The sequence below is a fragment of the Tinamus guttatus genome, unplaced genomic scaffold (genome assembly GCF_059628265.1).
Source record: "Tinamus guttatus ecotype Peru unplaced genomic scaffold, ASM5962826v1 Tinamus_guttatus_pri_ptg000652l, whole genome shotgun sequence".
Taxonomy (NCBI): domain Eukaryota; kingdom Metazoa; phylum Chordata; class Aves; order Tinamiformes; family Tinamidae; genus Tinamus; species Tinamus guttatus.
In genome coordinates, this window is record NW_028289186.1 from 2258186 (window position 1) to 2279881 (window position 21696).

General features: G+C 50.1%; 1 protein-coding gene across 2 annotated transcripts in view; it reads left to right on the top strand.

The window, feature by feature from the left end:
• The first annotated feature begins 272 nt into the window (after positions 1 to 272).
• SPSB1 (splA/ryanodine receptor domain and SOCS box containing 1) overlaps positions 273 to 21696 on the top strand; it is a 30979-nt gene continuing 9555 nt past the window's right edge. For both annotated transcript variants that reach the window (XM_088536188.1, XM_088536189.1), the window contains exon 1: positions 273 to 322. The gene's annotated coding sequence lies outside the window, so the exon portion shown is untranslated. The remainder of the gene's footprint in view (positions 323 to 21696) is intronic.

Sequence of the window (21696 nt, forward strand, 5' to 3'; positions counted from 1 at the left end):
CTGCCCCTCCGGGCACCAAGAGCCGCTGCCGGGCCCTCGTTAGCAGCTGCCTCCCTCCTCCTTGCTGAGGACAGAGCCGGGCCGGCACCGGGGGCAACCGGAGCAGGCGGCGGCCGCGCGGGGCGGAGCGGGGCGGCCCCGGGGCGGAGCGGGGCGGGCGGCGGAGCGGCCCCCGGGGCGGTTCCGAGGCGGTTCCGGGGCCGGGCCGGGCGCTACTTGGGCCATGTGATGGGCCGGGCCGCGCCTGGTGCCGGGCGGAGTCGTCCTCCCCTCCCGGGAGCCGCGTCCGCCGCGGCCATGGAGCGGCCGCAGCCCGCGAGCGGTAAGAGCGACGGGCCGGCACCGGAACCGGTACCGGGGCTGGCGCGAGGAAATGGCTCGTTCGCCCGGGGCGGCGGTGGCCGCTGCTGCCGCCCCGTGTCCGTGGGCAGCGGGGTGGCGGTGCGGGGTCCCCGTGGCCGGACCGGGACCGGGACCAGGGCCGTGCCCGGTTCTGCGCTGGCCGAGCCCGCGCTCGGGGCGGCCGGGAAGTTTGCAGGAGGCTTGGGGAGATGGAAGCTGCTCCCTGGGGCACAGGAGCCCGGTTTTCTCCAGGCGCGGGGTGCGCGCCCGCTGCTCCTGGCCTTTCCCCGTCCCTGCTGATGCCCGGCTCCGCATCCCAGCCCGGGGCACGGCTGCTCTGAAGGCCCTGCCGTGCATGCGGCTTTTCGCAGGGAGGGAGGTCGAACGCGAGTTTTGCAGGAGCAAACGGAGGCCTTGGCAATGCGGGCAGCGTGTGAGCTCTGCTTGCAGCGTGGGGCCCGAGCGCGGGGCGTGGAGAGCGGCCGAGAGCAGCGCGATGGAGCCCGCGGCTGCTCCCGGTCCCCTGGCCGCGCCGGGAGGCCCCCGCTGCCCCCGGAGCAGAGCCCCCTCGTCCAGCCCGGGGCCTGTCGGGGCTCTCAAGGCTCCCCGTGATGGATGCGCGAGGCTGTAGCTCATTCTCTTCCTGTGACCCGTTCTCCGCTGTCTCGGTTTTGCTGAGGCCAAGGGATGAAGTTCAGCAGCGTCTTCCTCTGGGGGGCATCGTGCTGTTGCAGAAAGGCTTCGGCAACCTCCCTGTGCTGCTTGTGAGGGTGCTTAGTGGGGCTGGGGGCTGTTTCTAAACTCATGTTAGGCTCTTGGAGATGTGGTTTGGGCTCCAGGGCCTGGCTAAGAACCCCAGGCTGTGCCTGCAGTGGGGCTGTAGTATGTGTGCACTGACTCAATCTGGAGTCACCGTGGATCTGTCAGCACCGGGATGGTGGTGACTTAGCTGGAGTGTCAACAGGAGGACCTGGGTGTGCAGCAATATCGTGTTAGTGCAGCTCCTTGTGCCCCACAGAAGGAAGCTCATACTTGCATGAACCTGTGGAGTGATGCTCTTGGTGGAGCTGCATGGGTTGCATTAAGAAGCTTGGGATGGGTAGGAGTTTCCCTAACCTTGCTGCTTGGAAGGGGTGACTGATGGTGAAACTGGCAGCCCTGCTCCTTTTCTGTGGTGTGTGCTGTGACTTAGCAAGTGAAGCTGCTGGGATAAGGCAAGACAGATACCGGCTGCTTTCAGGCAAAACTGTGGAATGTCCCCAGAAAAGTGAGTAAGTGTCTGAGAACCAGGGTTAGCAAACTGTGGTTGCTGGAGTCCTTTGCAAGTGGTCACTGTAGAAGGGGCTCATGTCAAGGTGTTGACTCACTTCCAGTTACTACATTACCCTGAGCAACAAAAATCTTCACTTGAATTACTCTTCCATGTGAGTAACTGCTACATCTGCCACTGGTTCACTAAAAAACTGCTGGGGAAGCAGGGATGCGGTTCTCCTTGGTGGAGATGAGAAGTGTGCCACAGGAGATAGCTGGAATAAGCAAATTGCAGGTGGAGGAAATTACCTTTCAAGTACTAGTTCCCAAGTTCCCAGAAACAAAAGACATTTTTAATTAAAAAGGGAAAACGCTCACCCTCAGTTTTACAACACTCTAGGCAATGGTTTGGGAGCTACTGGGCTAAAACAATTGGGCCTATTGGATTGATGATTGTGAAATTCTGTTTTAGCAGATCCCACCCTTGGGTGAGGCAGTGTCAAGCCCGAAGAGGGTATCTAGCAGGTCTGGCCTGGAAAGACCCAGCAATCTTGTTGGGCAACTGCGTATGGCAGGAGACGGAAGAAAATCCGTCTTGTGCACAGAGGGAGGCCTGCAAGGGGAGTTACAGGTGGCTGTCAAAATTCAGTGTAATGCAGGAGTGCTGAAAACAGAGCAGCAAGTCCTGAGGCTTGCTTGGAGAGGAGCAAAAACAGCTACTCCAGAGCAAGCCTCTGCCAAGCCGAGATGGAACCTGCAGTGTTGAGATATCAACCTGTCTGCTTGCAGGGAGTGACCTGGAATCACTGGGGAGAAGGGATTTGGATCCAGCGGCTGGTAGAGATAAGGTGGGGTTGAATGGCAGTGCTGATTTCCAGGTGGAAATAAGTAGCCTAATAGCCTTCTGGAAAAGGGAATAATTGGGGAGATGTAATCACTGCATATGAAGGAAAGTAGAAGTACTGGGCTCCTGTTCTGTTGCTTCTGGGTTGCTGTTACAAATGCTTAATTTAGCTTTCAGGTTGCTAAATTAAAGTTTCCTGTCAGTAATAACATCTTGGGGCTCGTTAGGGCACTGGTGGGCTTCAAATTATTGGTGATGGATAATTTGTACCACCTTGGTTGTTGGGGGGCTTCAAATTATTGGTGATGGATAATTTGCACCACCTTGAGGATTTTGTTAATGTTAATATAATACCAATGTTGTTTATGTTCTGTCTGACCATTCTCACTGTGAACTCCCAGCATGACAGAAAGGTGGAAACCAGGGACAGGAGGAGGTGGCAGCTCCTGGTGCTGTGAGGTGTGAGCGACTTCAGTCGCAGTTTGCAATATAGACTTTGTACTGCCCAGGTCCTGCTTACTTCCATGAGCAGTGTAGGGTTCCCATTTCTCAGCAATTGGGGATTCTCAGCCATCCTTTGGCTGTCTTTAAAGTATTCCTGCCTAGTTTTGCAAGTACAGCAATTGTGGAGAAATAAAAAATTGGTGATAAAGCTGTTGAGCTAGTTCAGTGTTAATCTAACACTTCTCATGAAAGTCTGAGTAATGTTTCCTTTCTGCAGATGTCTGTTACTGCCTAGGAAAAATCCACATGGGTGTCTGGAATCCGCACTTGCTTGCAGGTCTCTGCATGCACTGAGCAAGGCTTCTGGAAACCGTGAAAATGCTTCTCCTGAGCCCAGCTATAGAGGAAGGCAAATAGGTGCTTGTAGTGACGAGTGTGCCCGGGCCAGCCGTGTCCTGCGTGTGGTTTTGCAGCAGGGCAGGGAAGCTGAGGAACGTGAGTGCAGCAGGATGCCTGGCTTGCTGCCTGCTGCTGGGCCGAGTCGGGTGATGTCCTTGTCCATTTGCTTCTGCTTTTGCGTGCCGCGTGGCCGAGGGGTCAAGAACAACTTCTCTGTCCTCGTCCTTGCACCGCAGAAGAGGTTGTAGCCCTTAGGTGCTGCTTACGTATCCCTGAAACAGTTTCCCGTGAATTTGGGAATGCTGGCTAGCAGGATGGGGGCTTAGGCTGTCTTGGGACAGCTCTGTCCCATGCTGGGACGGGGCTTTTGGTCCAGAGCTTTCTCTGGCAGCTCTGTAGCAATCCTGTGTGCCCAGGGAGCGTGGTTTAGAGGGATGAGCACAGGGACAGCTGTAGGCTAATCCCTGCTATACATCTGACTTGATGTGTGGCCTTGCTTCAAACACTTAACATCATCTTTTTTTCTCTCTTAAGGCAGGAAAGTAAAGCTAATATTTCTCTTATCTGATCACCTTTGGCAGGGGCAGATGCTAGTGCAGGGTTGTATTTAATGGACTGTGTGCTGTGATTGATGCAAACAGGATCGCTGTTTGGATTGGAGTAGGGAAGCCTTGCACGGATCTCTGCCGGCTGGGGGGAAGGGGGTGTTTTTCCTGTCTGCGCTGTGGAAGTGCCGCAGCTGGGAGCGGAGGCGCAGCGGGCTGCAGGATTCCTGGAGTTCAACCCATGTATGACAGAGGCTTTGCTGTCCTCGTTTCTGGCTCGCTGCAAATTGAGAACAGATATTTTCTGAGATGTGCTGGAGCGAGGTTTAACTTCAGCTGCAAAGATGCCTGGATGTGAATACCTCTTTGAGCTTAATGCAGGAGCAGTCACCTGCCTCTGCCTTATCTTTCCCCCTTAACCCTCGGGCCTTGTTCACCAACACTTTTTTATCTTGTATCATTATGGCTCAACTAGTTTTTTGCTGTGCTAGAAAATGTGAAGACAAACTGCAACAGCCCTGCTACCGTGTAAAGGTCTTAACCTGCAAAACTTCCCTGAGAGGAGAAATGTTTTTTGTTTTTCCTTCCTTTTTAAGGAAAACCTACAAGCATCTACCTGATCTCAAAGTGAGAGCAGCAGCTTCTGCCTAAGAGCTTTGGGGCAGAAGATGGTACTGTCTGAATGTGGAGTTACCAAACATGGGCTTTTTCTTCTTGCCTGGGAGGGGAATTTGATGAAGCTTGTAAGCTGGAGCAGCTGTGTAGATGTTAGTCTCAAACTGCTTACTTTGGATAGCTGGTATGTTATCGCATCAGGAATCTGTCCTGAGGAGATCCCGGATGGGGCTTTGACACCATAAATGTACAAAGGCGCTCGGTTGCACAAAAACTGCAGAAACAACTTAGTTCTAAAGAACATGAGCCACAGATGGTAAACGGCCAAGAAAAGCAAGCAAGGGCTAAGGCCAAACCATTCCCTACATGAGAAGGCTGTGTTGGTCTCAGATGTTTAGAAAGTCTTAGCTTAAACTTTTAGGAACTTCACTGTGGATAAATTCTTGTTTGAATTGTCTTTTGGAAATTGAGTTCCGTAGCGATGTGAAAAACGCCTAGGCACCAACGGCAGTGTCAAGGGCTCTGAAAGAGGTCCTAGTGTTTGCACAAGTGCAAACTAGTTACCTAGATGCCTTAATTCAGTGCCCTGTGGTCCTCCAGGATCCCCTGGTTGTGTGGTGGCACAACCTAGTGAGCAGTGCTGTAAGAGGAATTTCCTTTTTTGAGTGGTTAAAGCTGCAGGTGTGTAGAGTGTGGGGGTCAGACAGGAATCAGATGTCCTTAATTTAAAGGGGAGAAGGTCAGAGGCAGTTAAACTAAAGCTGCAGAAGTTAGGATTTATGTGCTTACTCTGTCCCTGTAACTTAGTCATAGAAAGATCAAAATGCCCACGTACTTAGACCTGAGTAGAGCCAAATAGGTGATGTACAGAGGAAACCACTGCTGCTTTTCTGCTCCTGTCATACTTGGAATCTATTTTTGATCATATGTGCCAAATGTTTCTGAATACTGAAGGGCTGTGGTTTGCTCTAATGCAGAACAGGTGAGCTTTAGGAATGACTTGTCATGACCTGTGAAGTCAAACAAGACACCACCCCTTGTAGAGCAGCCAAGGGGTGCCTGAACTGGGAGAATTAGCACCGACATGCTGGTTCCTAGGAGCACCTGAGCAGCTGCAGGAGGAACCTCTTGACACCACTTTGGGTGAGAAGAGGCTTGGGGTATGTGTGGATGCAGAGGGCACCTGGCTTGTCAAGGCAGGGCTCGCTTGTGTGGCAGGGGATGGAGCTGCCTGAGCTTTCTGTTCTGGGATTACATGACAGGCATGAGCTGTGGCAGGTTTTACAGGTGGTGCCATTACCTGTTACTGCTCTTTGCTGAAGGCTTGAGCTCCTGCCTGCCTTACCTGATGTCCCATGCAGTTTCACTGGGGTTTTCCATATGATGTGCTCTGTACTTCCAGCTGGGACAAAAGGGAGCTGGGGAAGGGGGCTAATCAACCTAATGAGTTTCCCGTTTTGTGAGGCAGGACACTGCTCTCTGTCGTCTGGCAGCTTTTCAGACTGCTGCTCTCCTGCAACAAGGAGCAGACAGGCTGCTAAGTGGTTTCAGCCTTTAGCCCTGGCTCCGGTACCGATGCACATGCATCTCCCACAGCTTAGTTGCAGCCTGAGAGGATGAGGGCAGGAGGGCTGCACACATGGGACTGATTTGGGCAGGATATTGCTGCAGGGCTCGGTATGTGGCGCACTCCTGCTGGTGTTTGGTTGCTGTTTGGATTTAGAGAAGCTAAGGAAGGGCAGCTGCGCTGCAGGGAAGTGGCCGTGAGCTTAAGCTTGTGGTAATAGTGAACGTGCAGGGAGTGGAGGCAAACCAGCTTGGTGACATGCTACTGGTTCTCCAAACTGTGGATTTGACTTGTTGTCAATGGGCATGGGGAAGAAAAGGGTTAAATCAGTATCTTTTTATTACTAGGGGCCCACCTATTAAGTGGGAGGGGACAGCTGACCTGTGCTGGCCTGCAATGAGCCCAGACCCACATGTGTGGGCAGGCTGGGGTTGTGCAACCACCTCCTCCTTGCTCCAGAGCCTGGGCAGCAGTGCCCTGCTCGGGTAGGATGGCACACGTGTCAATGTTTACTTATAGGGGATCCTGGTGAACGTGCCTCTTTGCTGATTTAATCCCTTCAGAAGAATTTTTGCTGCTAGATGTACTTGCATACCTACATGGTGTGGGATTTTCATAAGGTCTTTCTAAAGAACATGTGAACAGTGCAAAGGATTTGGCCTCTGACTCGTGAAGTATCTTCAGCTTTTGTCCTTACATATAGGAATGCCAGTGTCCTGGCATTCCCTTCCCAACCAGCTTGCTCTGAGTGCAACTGCTCAGTTTTCTGCTGGGAATGTGACTTTTTGCACAGTGCAGGTAAATGGGGTTTCTATTGATTGCACATTGCTGATGGAACACGTGCAGCCTCCCTTGGCTAAACTCAGGAGGCAGAAACAGGTTTTGGCTCTGTGCCTGAAGGATGCTGTGGCTGCTGGTATGCATCAAGGAGCATTCAAGAGCAGGATATAGACTTATCTTCAGCAGGGCTGTGTTTTACAGCAATATTTTCTTCCTAGAAAATGGAGAAGATGAATCAATGAAGCCATTAAGTCTAGGAAGAAATGAAAACTAAAGGGCTCTTGAAGTCTTGGGTGGGAAGAGGCTTTTTAATGCAGTGTATGCAGTGGAGCAGGTACTGAGGCTGATGACCTCTCTCCTGTGTCTGAGATAGGACAGTTGCTTTCAAGTTTAGGGCCCTTAAGGTGAACAGGAAGGAAGGAGCAGTGTTCAGAGCCCTGCACTTTTATATTATTGGGATGAGGCTCCCCTTAAACCTGAAAATATCCCAGCCAATCCATAAGACTGTCTTTGAGGATACTTGGCTTCCTGTGTTATCTATTTCAAAATGCAAAACAGTTACAGCAAAGCACTACTTGGTGATTTTTATTATTATTATTATTATTATTTCCCTGCTGGGATAAGCTTTGAGCTACTGCAGCATTCTGTGTTGTGAAGTCTTGTAGCTAAGCCACACACAGCACAAGCAGTGCCTGAAATCCTGCTGAAATCCAGGGCTCTGGTGCTGAGCGGGCATCAAACCAAGTGTCCTCCTGGGCCACGAGGAGCCCAAGAGAAGGGCCCAGCAGGTGGCAGGGCCACCGCGGCCACGGCGGTGCTTGCCAGGCTCAACGTAACCCTCCTTTTGCCCACAAAGCATAAACATGGGGTAATTGGAGCCTGCTGCCCAAATTAAAACCCTGTGTTAGCAGGGGAACTAGATCTGACCGCCTCTTTACTGGTGGTGGTCACCACTCAAGTGTCTTGAGTGACCCAAGTTTTTCAAATCCGTCACTTGCCCGTTAGTTTCTTTGTCCTGATGATGCCCGGCTCATTCTTGCCTTTTCTTAAGTGTCCTTAAATGCCTGAATTACGTAGTGCTGGGTTTCTGTAGTGGCAGGTTATTCTAATGTTATTTTTGATTCTGAAGAGCAGAGTTCTAGGTGTAGTCTTAGCTTTTGGCTTGTAGAGCCTAAAGCCTTGAAGAAATGAAGAATTGGTTTAGGCCAACTTAGGTCCTGAACACCAGCTGTGGCTGTTCTAGAAAAGTCTTTACCAAAATGTTATGGTTTAGTAGTGGAATTCACCAAACCTCACTAATCTGGGGGTTAGTTAGCAAATCTGCCCATTTGCAGAAGTCCATATCAGTATTCCCACTGAAAGCCAAGCTGCTGTTCCCGGTGCCCAGGCTTCTGCCTGAAATCCTGATACTGGGTACTGGCTTATGGTTAATCTAGAACTGGTTCTGCTGGCAACATGTAGTTACTTCTATAGTCAATTCATCACACTGCGTGTTGTAGTATCCCATTGAGTACAAGAAACAAGTTTTTAGGCAAGTTTTTTGGGTAAATTTTGTCTGCTGTAGGGTTTTTAAAGGAAGAAGCTCCTGATGGATGGGATCGTTCTTCATTTTTTTGTAGGCATAAGATATCCTAGACCATGTAAGTCCCAACCACGCTGGCACATGGATGCACTGCAGGTGGGTTCCAATGAAGTTCTCCCTCTTTGTGGATTGATGCTCATGTGTAACAGGACTCAAAGCTCTGTGAGCTCTCCAGCCTCTTGGGAAGGAGAAGGAAGACTTGGATGGTTACTACAAAAAATAAAGCTCACAGGTGAATGCTTTTGAGTGGCTGGGGCTGGCCAGCATTCGAGAAGACAGAACGTTACATCTTGAAAGGGTTTAGCAGCCAGCATAACTGTGGTTATGACCCTGGAATTCCTGCTCACTAAATTCTGAAATGCGAGGCAGCCTGTGTCTTCTGCTTGTTCTGAAATGTATTAGGGAGTGTATCTTAGCAGATTGTTTGATTGCTCCCATAAGTTTTCTTTCTTTCTCTATTTTAAGTTTTCTTTTTAACGTGCTTCAAACTTGGTTTCCTAATTGGAAACTTTCCACTGATGTCATGGGAGCTCTCTGTGGCCCACATCAAATAGCCTGGATCACCAGGAATTAAGTGACTGTACAAATGTTTATATTAAACACTTATTTAGAAGGCATGTTGATTTATGAGGACCCAGGATGACTATGGTATGTTGGGAGGATAGGTTGACTGTACAGGCTTTTGTCTTGCCTTTGAACTGTGAAAGTCCTGCAGCTGCTTAATGCCCCGATAAGACAACTCAGCCTTGCTTATATCTAATGAACTTGCCCTATCACTGACTCTTGCTCTGTTTCTTATCTCTCACTTTGGAGACATTTTTCGAATGGGTAACCTTAATGGAAAGGACTCAGACAGTCATGTCTGGAACAGTCAAAGCAGAAAGCAGCCAGCTTAATTACAGGTACTGGAATTCCTCTCTTTTGGAGAGGAAACCCACAGTTTAGTCTGCTGAGAAGCCCAAGGGAAGGGAGGGGGAAGGAAGAGATGGTGAACATGTGTTCCTCAAACTCTGCTTACTCAGACCTCTGGAGTGGTCAGGAAGGGAATGACTTGAAAGGTGGAAGCAGAAGGAATAAATACCTTAGCATTCACCCAAAACAGTGTGGAAAGCTTTCAGATGCTGAGGAGTGGCTGTACCTTTCCTTGCCTGGGAGAGACTTCTGTTGTTGCTCTATTTAAAGGACAAGCCACTTGGGAGGCTTCACTTATGAACATCATGTGCTAGGAGCAACCTCAATTGCAGGAGGCTCTTGGCAGAGCAGTCGGTTTTGGATGACTTGCTGGTCTTCTGCACTGGTTTTCATTGCAGCCCCCCTGTAACCAAGTCCAGCTGCACCTCAGTAAAGCCCCAGATTATGTTCAGTTACTTCACCTTGGAGAGGGCAAAATAGCTAAATTGCAGGAAAAGTGGATATCTATGTGTAGCTTTAATGGCTGATCCATGTGGAAGTGGATGTCTTGAGAGGAAGCCTATTGCATGTTCCCCCGCAAAGAGGGACCACTTAATACAAGAATAAATCTAGTGAATCTGGAGGTTTACACTGTCTGGAATGGCTCGAAGTGAAAATTTCTGTATTCAGATGCTGTCTGAAAGCGACACTGAAAGATGTTTATTGTCAAAATAGACTGCACAAATATTGTCTCTCTGCATTATATGTTTTCTCGGAGCATGACTGTCCCAGTCGCGTGTGGGAAGGCAGCTGATGTGAACTGCATTGCCTCATGCTCCCTTTTTTGCTGTGCAGTGGTACTACCATTATGTAAACTAGAAATGTTGGAACAAGACACTCAAGTTTGCTTCATGATGCTAAATGATCTAGGTGCAGCTTAATGTTGGCATGCGGGAGGTGATGAGGAAATCGCTTGAAATATTGCTTGGTGCACAAAGCTTGATGTAGTGAGGCTGTTGCACAGGAATGCACTTCGGAGAAGTCACTGAAATTAAGGGACAAACTCCACTCCCAGACTCCTAAACCAGCCACTCTGGACATTTTTGTAGGTGCACATCTTGGTTGTGGTTTTATATGAAAACTATTAGTTTTGTATTACCGCAACTCTGTTATTTTCAGTCAAATTATCCTTGAGTATCTGGCCACCCTGGAGTACAGATGTGCTCCGAAGGCAGTGCATGTATTTGGGCAGCTGTAATGTGCTTTAGTTCATTCTGGCTCTGCTCTCCACTCTCAAATCTGATTTGTCTTGTTGCATTTGTACAAGCATAAAACTCCAGGCAGCCAGACTGCAGGGGCTTTCTAGAGTTCTTCTGTTTCCTTAAATACCTTTTGAACACCTGATTTACATGGGACTCTGTTGTGGCAAGCTATTTTTATCTGCTCTTGTCTGAGTTGAGCCTTTTGCGGTATGGGCTGATGCGAGAGACTCTAAAATGGTCACAGCAATTTCCTAGGAGCCTTTCAGGTAGTGGTGAAAGCAAAATACTGTAATGCTGAGACCATGTGCCCAGCTGTAGCCTTCCTTGAGTGGTATACTGTCTCTAGTCCTAATTATGGTATGTCCCAGGTCAATTATATTTAAATATAGAGTCCAGCCATGTCATTAAACTCTTCTTGGCTAATGAAAAGGCAGGAATCTAGTGAGGCATCATCCCAGAGTGCCCAATGTTGGGGAGTTGCTGTGTGTGTTCCAGCAATCTGCCTGCCAGGAGTATCCTCCTAGTCCAGCACTTTGCTGCGAGCTGCCGTGGGACGGCTCGTTCTTGTGGGTATTCCCGGATGGAGAGGGGATACCTTGCTGAGCGTGCCCATGGAGTTGACAAATGGCTCAGTTTGTTGCATTTCCGACTTTCTGGAGGTTTTGCTCATGTAACCAATGCTGAAGAGTTGCAGTTTTTTGGCAGCTCTGCCTTAGACACCTTCACCTCTTATTTCTAGAGAATGGCAATGCCGCTGGGTCAGGCCGAGTGCACGATGTTGGCTTCTCTTTGCTTGATGGCTTCAAAAAGCTTAAAGGTTAGGGATAGAGTAGAAGGTGAATCCATTCTTCCATTACAGGAATCCTGATTGGAAACCAAGATGCAGCAATACAACGTGTGTGCGTGGCGAGTCAACCCACTCGGTTTGCACACACCGTGCTGCATTCTGCAGGTCCCACGCTGCGTGCGTGTGTCGTAGCAGCGTTCAGTGAGCTGTTCTGCGTGTTTGTCCTGGCTCTGTGGGCTCTTCTAGCCCCCTCAAGCTTCCTCAATGAACCTTCTTGCTGCTAAAAAGGGGTGGGTGAAGGGGCAGGAAACAGACTTGCTCCTCCACCCAAGATCTCCCATGGCTGGTGAAGGTGGCCCAGGCTGAAGCTTATGCAGCTGAGTATGTGATGGAGACACCCAGAGGGACTTATCTCAGAGATAAGGAGACAAGAGCATGATATTTATATACCCCTCTCCCCTATTTATATACCCTTGGATCATGAGGGGCACTGCAGAGCACACTTGCTTGGTTCATTTTCAGTGGAAGGTTGCTGCACACCACAGCACGGCTGCTCAGTCATGTTTTGCTTCCTCTAAAGCAGCTGCTGTTCCTTGGCCTCCGGTGGGAAGTGCTGGTAAAACCAGTTAAAGCTCATGAAGATGCAGAGGAGGGTTGACCTACCCTGGATGCACAAACTCAAGTGCCTCTGTGTTGCTGTTACCCAACTGGGCTTGAGCACAGTGTCTAAGTCTGTATTATATAACAAATGCATGATGAGCCTGACCTGACTCTCTGCAAAGAACAGACCGTTCTAGGCACACAAGAAATGCCAAGGCTTTTTTTCCCCTCTGGCTGGGTTGCAGCCCATCCATGCCAAAACATTCGGGAGGCATTTTGCCACGGAGTGACTCCGCTTCCTCTTTACCGAGGGAGATTCCTAGGAAACTGCTTTTCCTCTGGAGGCTTGGAAGGGAAGAGGGGACCAAGAGCTGCAAGGGGGATATCTGAACTTGAGCAAGCTGAGGAGCTTGGTTACAGTGACATAGCAAGTTTGGATCTGTCTGGACTCTTCACCTTGACTCGCTGTTGCAGCAGTTGGAAAAGAATAATTGCATCTTCCGGCTATGTTGCTGGATTTGGGAAGGGTTTTTCCACAGCTTTTATTATGTTTTAAGAGTTGTTGTTGTTCCCAGATCAAACTTGAATAGAAAACATAAGGCTTCTGCCAGCTTTCTGTCACAGGCACCTTTTATCTTGTGTTCATCTCTTCTAAGCAGATGCTGCTTTCATTTCTTCTGCCTTTTTTTCCCTGTTACAAGGGTAAAATTAACAGCCCTTTGATGCAAGGGGAGAACTTGTATTTCAAAGTGAAGTACCTAGCTAACTTCAGTAATAAAAACTGCCTTTTTTATCTTGAAGGGATTTCTGCATTCCTTCTTCCAGCCCTCTGATTTATTTCAAGGCTCTTGAACCCCCTTTGCTCCGAGTGAATGTGCAGCACCTCCTCCCTTGGGAACGTGGTAGCTGCTGTCTGGGTGACAGGAGGGGATGGATTTGGGCTCTAAGAGATGAGCTCTGGGCTTGGGGCAGGAGGCAGAGGTTGACGTGGTCTCCCGGCTGATGCCATCACAGGTGTCTTCCATGGATCTCATGGCAAGAGGAAGGAGCCAAGGGCAACACGAGGCCTCGGACGCTTCATCGCGGCGCTGAAGCAATCTGTGGGCTGCAGCCCGCATGCTCCAGCCCCGGCCACCCTTCCCTTCCTGCCTTCAAAGCCCTGCGTGGAGCGTGAGGTCTGCACGAACGCCCAGCTCCTGCCTTTCATCTGCTCCACTTGAAAAGGACGAATTCTGTTCCTGTGAGGTGGAGCCCTTCCTACAGGGTGCTGTGGCCAAGCTGCAGGCCTGGGAGGGTTGTGGTGCCCGTGTCCTCATGGGCAGGGCTGCTGGTGGCCGGGCTGCTCCTGCAGTGTTGCTGCCATCCTTATTTCTACAGGAACACACGGATGTGCTGGTGAACACGGTGTGGGCAGGTCTGTAGCAGAGGTTATAGGTTCCCCTGGAGAGAAGGGGCTGGGGGAAATCTTCCCAGAGAAGGAAAAGGGAGATGCATTTGGAGGCAAATTGCAAAGAGCTTATTTGAAAATCAAAATGTTCAACTTTACCTGCTCCTACTGAAACTGCAAGTGATTGAGGGAGTCCTGGAAGCCTTTTTGCGTATAGGCTGGTGCAGGAGGATCTGAAGAGTGATTTCAAGTTAAGAATTCTAAACTTGATTTAAAGACCCTGTGGTAATTGTGTGGACACTTGCTGTGGTTGCATGTGCAGGGGTATCAGCTTCTGAAAAATGCTCTTTGCCAAGTGAACAGAGCAGTTTTCTAAACAGTCTAGGGGAAAAAAATCACTTCCTCTGACTCAGCTGCCTCCTTGTGAGGGTTTTGTCTTCAGCAGTGACACCCTCTGCCTCCGCAGACCTTGGGACAGGAAAGACTTGAATCTATAGCTGAGCAAGCTGCAGGAGCGCTGCCGGGGCTTTGTGCATCAGGAGAAAACTGCCTTCTTGTTTGTCAACACTTAAGGTCAGGAGGAAAAGGTCTGGGCAAACATTCTAGGAGAGCATTGGGCTTTTCCATGTGGCAAGGTAAGGCAGAGACCTGTGCTTTTGCTTAATTTCTGCTTCAGTTGGTTCAAGTGATTTATTTAACTTTCAGTAAAAAGGTACTAACAACAACTACAAGAGATGGAACTGTGCTCGCTTTATGTGATCTGAGGAATAGCACTAAATTCAACCTGATACTAGCTGATAGGGAAGGATTTAATCGGGGAGCAGTTCCTCCTGCCCGCATGGGAGGCTGGTAGTGTTTTCACAGCCCTTTCAAGTGGAGGAAGCTCTAATCTGAAAGTTGCAGACTCAATCTTCCCGGGCTGAGAGGCAAAAATGATGTGGGAATTGAGCAAATTTGAGTTCCCTCCTTGAAAGGCTCTGAACTTGCTGTAACTGCACGTGCTGCTTTCTTTGCAGAAGCTGCTTTTCCACGTAAGGGGTGAGCAGGAATCCAACACCCTCCTTGGAGGGAGACACTGTTGCAGTGAGCTGAGCTCTGTCTTTAGAGCATGGCCCGTGTTTCAGTTGTGCTGTTCCCGTAGTCCTGATAAGCAGTACCAGACACTTGCACAACTTCCCCTCTGGCAGGGACATATTTGATGTAGATGCATGTACTGAAGCTTCAGACACAATAAACCTATTCGAGGGCAACAGGCTGAGTAATCTAGTGCTTGGCAGCTGCTCTGCTGTGGGGATTTTTGCTTTTCTGCTAGCGGTGCTTGTGACATCTTGAAACGAAAAGAGGAAGGAGGGGGCTGTAGCTGGGCAACAATAATAAAATAGCTCCAACTGCAAATGGTTTTCCCAAAGGAAAGGAATCCTGCTGGACTGTGTGGCTGCTGATGGAGCAGGGATTGGAGTTCTGACAACCTACTGTGTATCTCAGTTCTGTCTCCCTGAGAAAATGCTGCTTTTCAGGACTGGAACCCCCAAGTCCCTGTGCCTTGCTCTGCAGCAAGGGCTCGGTTCCTGTTCTCCTGCAGGTATTAAGGGCTTGTGCAACCCCGTTCAGCTCTTGACTGGCTCTTTGTTTATGGAGTTGTGCAATGCTGTTCTGCCTGCTCAAAGCAGCAGGGCAGCTATCCTGGAAAAACACGGCTTCCAGACCAGCACTTCCAGCAGCTGGGAGAGACTATGGCTTTCTCCTAAGCTTCGGACTGACAAGCCAGAGCAGTCGAGGAACCCTGTTGCTTCCCTTGTTCCTTCCTACACTTGCAGCAGGTGAGATTGCCTAGAAGCAGATTTCTGGAAAGACTCAATGGGAGACTGAGCTGCGAGATGATATAGGTGCAGCTGAGGACAGCAGTGCTAGCTTAGGTATTGGTGAGGGGCTTTGCTTTCCCACTCCTTTACCTGGAGAAGGGGCAGAGGGAAGTAAGGTGCCCCCTGCTCTCCCCTCTCCCTCTCGTGGTTATCAGGCCAAGCTAATAAGTGGGGATTCTTGGACAGAAGGACATGAGGGCAGGGCAGAAGGATGTGTAGACTGTAAATTAATAAATGGGGAATTACAAAAAGCAAGGAGCATATTTGCAGGGTGGCTCACTAGGGTTTATGTGGATATCTTTAATGCAAGTAGCTCTAAACATAAACATCTGCTATTTAAAATGTATGGTTGCTTGAAAGTGGAGGAAATGCCTTTCTAAATGCAGCCTGTCTTGAGCTGTTACAGCTCCAGCGCTTGAGGGAAGAAGGGTAAAAACATGAGGCAAGCAGAGCAAATTGGCCAGGCACTGCCTTGATGGAGCATTCCCGAGCACCGGTGCTGCTCCGCCTCTGCTCTATTTTAAATGCTTTTGGATGTAATGCTAAATCAGAACAATGTTTTGGCTTAATCCTGGCCCAGCAGGTACCTTTTCAGTCTCACTCCTGTTTAACTTTCTCAACACTGCTCAGGCCACTCTATCCTCTGTACAAGCACTTGCTATTAACTTCTAAGGCATGGTTCACAGATGGGCTGTCTAAATAACTGTCTTGTATTCAGTGCATCCTCGTAGAAAGTTATATAGAGTCTAGAAGGAGCCCAAGGCCTGGAACTTCTCCTTGAGTTGCAATCTAACCTGCAGAGGAAGTCCTGTGGAAAAGCTAATCCGAGAGGCTTCCCTGCTGGCTGCATTAGCCCTTGTCAGGATGTCTTGGAGCTGCCAGGTTCCTCGTACAGCCAAAATGCCAACCTTTGGCCCTGAAAGAGCATTTATCTGAGGGCAGTGCTTTATGACACCTGTGAACACAAACTTGGCTAATCTGTAGATACAGAGGAATTCAGCTGGGCTGCTCTCCAATTTGAGGAACATGTGGCAGGAGAGGGACACAGAGCAGCTGCTAAAGAACAGGCAAGCTGGAAGGAAGGCACTGCTAAGCCCAATATGCCTGGTAGTTCAGTCCCCCAAACTAGTCTTTCAAGTGCAGCTTGTTTATAGAGCTGGGGACTTTTTGCAACGTGCCAAGCTCCCCTGTCCTGGGACATGAGGCTGCTTCTGGGAGCAGTGCTTGTTTACATGCAAAGTCTCAGTAATGTAGGGGAAAAGACACCTGAAACCATGCAGGCAAGTACAGAGGTAGAAGAAAGGTGATTCTTGGGACAGGGTTTAAAAAGGGGTCATATGTAACCTTTCTTCCTGCTGCCTGTGATTTATTTCCTGTAGCTCTTAACCTGCAAGCAGATCTTGGAGCCATCTCCTAAGAGCATGCAAAGAAACTGGAGCTGTAGAAGCCTGGGCTGCCTGCAGGTGACTGCTGCTGTTCGTTCCTCTTAGCCTTGTTTTTCGCCTTGGAATAAATGCTCCTAAGACTGGCACTAGTGGTTTCTTAGTGCTAAGATAGTGCTGAAGCAAACTGGGAAAATCTTTCCATGTAGTTCTGGAGAACTATTTTACTACAAGCAAATCCCATCTGCAACCCAGAAAAAAATGGGTTCTTGACAAGATTCTGAGAATACTGGCTTGTCTGGGCCGCCAGAAAGTGGTGCTGTGAGCCAAGAAAGAGCTTTGCCAATGTGACTAGTGACCCAAGACCCTGGTGTGCAGGACACCTTCCTTCTCTGACCTGCAAGGCGTTTGATCTAGTGCTGCTGTGCTCCCTAAATAGGTGCCTGCTTGCTGAAGCATGCAGAGAACCTGCTATGCCAGTGGAGCATGTTGTGGATGGAGACCTACAACCTCAAACTAGCTGCTCAGCCCAGTGAATCGGCTGTAAACAGCTTGCACTGCAGAATGCCTGTGCTGCTAACTGTGTGCAGAGCACTTGGAGCAGAAATGGGCTCTACAGAAGAGTTTAATTATTGTACTAACCTATTTTTCCTCCAGGCTCTCCCTCTGCAGCGGCTGCATTGCTTCATGCCATTGCTGCTCGTCTCCCCATGCTTTCCTCAGGAAAGGGGGGAGCCTTGAGGATCTTCCTGCTCATATAACACTAAGGACAGGTGCTGTCTCAGCTCAGACACCGCTGCCAAACCACAGCTTTTTGCTATTTCCTCCAAAAGAATCTATGTGGAGCACAGAGCTGTGGCTCAGCTAGCCACATCTGAACATCATCAGCATGTCCCCCACGACAGCCTGTCCGTGACCTCTGCCTTCAAAACAAGGGATGTCTGCAGCCTGTCTGTACGTGTTCCCGCTCCAGAGCGGCCTCCGGGCGCGTGGCGGGCTGGCCTGTGGCTCCGAGCATGATTCAGATGCTGAGTTACACCTCCAACCTGAGCTGTCCAAACCAGCTAGCTGGGTTTGTACGTGTTGCCTGCAAAGAGTTGCTGGAAACCGTAGTTTGAAGCTGTTTTGGGAAAGCAGCACTTCACCAGCTGGCTAAAACAAGTATTGTGGACCAGCAGGATGTTGGAGAAGAGCAAAGGGGAGAGGTGTAAGGAAGGTCACGGCTGCAGCTGCGGATGGGGGACATGGGAAGGGACTCTGGTTAAATTTCTCAGCACTTGGCTAAGATACGGAGCTGTCGGTTCAGTGTGGGCTGGTTGAGTTCTCAGGGCTCCATCCTGCCATGTGCAGGAAGCGCCGGTGTCGCCGCTTTCTGGCACCTTCGCTCTGCTGTTTGCTGCGTGTGCTCAGCCAGGAGGGCTGCAAGAGGCCACAGTGAACTTGGTTGTGCTTCTTGTGCCTTGTGATGTGGTTACTCTGCAGCACAGGCACTTACCTGTGTGCGTGGTTGTGTCCCAATCTTAGGGAAGGAGGTTGGGAGTTAATTTCTGCTCTGTTGTACACCTACTATGCTGGGAGATCAGAACAAATTGACTCCCTTCACCATCTGTATGTTACACTACTGATAAATGAGCTACTCTAGGCAGAGTCTCCTTTTCCTGATGTACATTTTTCCTGTAAAGAGGATATTCCATGTGCAAGAGTGGAAATGAACACAACGAGGTGGCAGGAGAAAAGGAGAGACCCAAAGCCAGGAGTAGAGCTTAAATTTACTGTTTAACCTCTGTTGCTTCTTACTGAGCACAGCAACCATCGAGTAACTCCTGGAAAGGTACAAGGCTCCAGAGTGCTGCTCACAGTAGATGGACCAGAAGATGCTCCAGCAGCTTCTCAAGAACATCGTGGCTTGCAGTGATGGGATGAGCCTCGGAGCTGATCCCAGCCTCTCTGCACATGCCGAGGAGCAGCTCCCAGGCTGACCTGTCCCCTCCTGCAAGGTGCTTCCCTGCCGTTTATCCTTTCCATAGGAAGGCCGAGCAGTGTCTTGGCTCTGAAGCAAGGCTGGCAGTGAAAGGAGCCCTGCAGAGCGTGCTCAGGCGCGTGGGACGCAGCAGGTCACGGGTTGCGCTGGTGGCAGCGCCGTGATGTCAGGGCTGCGTGTTGTGCTGTACCTGCAAGTGTTAGTCACACGTGGGAGAGGCTGCGTGTTCTGTTGCGCTTCTGCAGGCGCGTTGGGCAAGAGCCTGTAGCCCTAAGTACAGGGTTTGAGTAGAAAGGAGAATGAAAACGGGCAAGACTTGGAGTTGTTGAGGCTTGATGCCTGCAAAGGTGGCATTGCCAGAGCAGGCACAGGGCTGGGATGTGCCCTGAGAAGCTCTTGAGAGCCCTGATGAAGTGCTGGGCCTGTGTGTGGTCCTGAATCCCCAGCTGGCGTTTGTGGTGTGGGAGCTGCCTTAAACAGAGCCACAGAGCGTCTAATGACCTTTCTGAAACATTCACTGAACTTCCCCTTTAGGCCGAAAGAAACGTTCTAAGCTTTTCCATGACCCCAGTTGCCATCTCAGCCCTTTGCAGCAGAGAACAGATCTGGCAGGAACTGGGGAACTCGGACTTCCTCCCCTTGGTACGAGTGCTTTGCAGCCGTCGCTCCGTGCCCTTCTCCGCTGGGTTATCCATGCTCTCCGTGGGCATGGAAACGTGCTGAACTGGCAGCTTGTGCGTGCTGGTTGGTGCAGTTCCCCTCGCTGTGCGTGCTGGACCAGGTGCCACCCCTCAGTTCTTGCCTTGTGGCTCATGATCTCAGCGCCTGCAGGGCACCGAGCCCCACGTTGGGTTAGGGAGCTCCCCCTTTGCCAACCTCCTCCCGATGTCCAGAGCGAGACGAAGGGCAGCCCGGCGCTGTGCAATGAGGTTTGCCTGCCCAGCCCTCATCTAAGCAACGTTGCAACACTCCGAAACTCCCTCTAACCATGTTGTCAGTGCAGTTGTTCCTGTCATCTGGTTTGTAGCCGCTCGGTAGTCCCTGCGCACGCAGCCCTGGAGGAGTTCTGCTGCTGCATGGGTGAGCTCTGCTTTTTCCCTCCCGAGGTTTTGCTGAATCTTTAGTTGTGGAGGAGAAGGGTCTTGGAGCCTGGATGCCAGTGGAGGGGTTGCTTCAGGAGCTGTCTGAGGTCTCCTGTGATGAGTTTGTGCAGCAGGCACCGGCACACAGCACAAAGGAGGAGATGCATTTTTGGTATTAAAAACCAATGCTGAGGAAAGCGGGTGGTGCTGCTTGCTTGGGGCATTTGATCAGGGATCTGGTTGTATCAACAATGCCAAGGAAAGCTTTGATTTTTCAGTAGCTTCTAGTCGTCAGTTGGAAAAGGGGGGTGGTTCTGTGTGGGGGTCTTTGTGGGGGGCTTGTGCACAACCAGGGGGTAAAATCTTGTGCGGGCTTGGAAAGGAGGCCCGGGTTAATCTGCAAACTAGCAATAATGCAGCTTCTATCCATCGAGTTTCTGTGTGTACTGGCAATGTGATCAACGTGCACTCCAAGAAAATAGGCCAAGTTTATATAATGTTTTTTATAAAATAATGCTGGGTGGAAACCTGGGCAGATCTGCAGAGTTTCTCAGCCTCTTCTACGGGAGCTGTTTGCTATCCTGTAGCTTAGCTTTCCAAAGCTGGAAGCAACTAGAAGACTATGTGCACTCTTTCTTTTCCTTCTCACGAGGTATTTTCTAAGCTGGAAAACTTCAGGGTAGGGATCTGAGTCACTGTCCCTAGAGCACATGGAGCTTGGTAGGTGCTCTGAAGGTCTAGCTGCTTCCATCTGGAAATATCCTGTACCAATATTATGGGCAGAAAAGGAGCCAGGGTAAACTTACTAGAACAAACAAACCTAAATTCCTTGAATCAGTTCTACTTTAGGACCTTTATGGATTGATGCTTAGGGCCATCGTGTATTGGTGTTCCCCCAAGGTGTCCTACAGGCATTGGGCTGCAGTGCAAGGTGAGAAGATGTGGGGTTTCTCAAACTGCAGCGTGGATTTTTTGTACCATCCAGAAGTGCTTCTGCTCTCTGCTTCTGGCAAAGCTTGCAACTGAAGAAGGATTTGCCATTCCTCGCCTCTTGAAAGCAGATGTTTTCAGTGGCTGAGCGAGCGCCTTGCAGGTGCTTGAACAACTGCAGGCGTTTTCCTGTGAAACCTTTTTGCTGCCCCTTGCTTCAGGGAGGCTCTTCCTAGGACTTGATGCTGCAGGTGGGTGGTTGCTCTGTGGGTTTTGAGGTTTTGCACCATCCAGTCCAAGTGGAACCTTCAACAGCTCAAGATTTAGTTTGGGGGAGTTAGGGTTAATAGAACCAGCAGAGATACTGAGGCCCTAGTGCCAAGACTTTGTCCTGTGGGGAGATGCTGGACTGGGATTTAAGGACTGTTTCTATGGAAGTAGCTCCTCAATAGAGCTGAAGATCTGCATAGCGGCCTTTTAAAATCCCTGTGTCACTTTGAGATGTAGCCACCTGAAATAACCTCCCTCAATGTGATAAGGCTGACACGGGAACAGCCTTTTGGCCTTAGACGGCACGAGGAGGGCACCTCGGGTGAGAATTTGTTGGCCCAAGTCCACTGCACTGATAGCTGGGCTTGCATTTCCAGTGTGTGTTCAGGTGAGCTGAATGGGTCAGGGCTGTGTAGCAATGAGGTGACCAGGCTTACAGCAAGGAGCAGCCTTGTTCTGGATGGGGATGACTTTTCTTGAATCTAGCCATGAGGATTCTCACAGGTGAAACTTTAGACTAACCTTAAGCTTTGCACAAGGCTTTGGAGGCCTCAGGGAAATAACTGCAGTCAAGTTTTAGCTTTTTTGATTCATACACCATGTACTGCTATGGGTAGTCCATTCTGCCACCCGTGCGGCAGGAACCTGGCTGGGTTCTAGCCAAGGGGGTGCAGGTGGCCCTGAACACTGAGGGTGGCTCTGCTCTTGCATCCAGGCAAAACTGCTTTAACTCTTGGCAGAGGACTGTGGTCTGCAGTGGAATGAGGGGAGGAATCGTGGACTGGAGAGGGGGAAAAGCAACCAGCCTTTGGAAGGTGTGGGACAAGAGCCAGAGGAACTAAATGAGGATGACCAGCTCAGCTTCAGGTTGTGGTGGGCACTCAGCTCGCCTG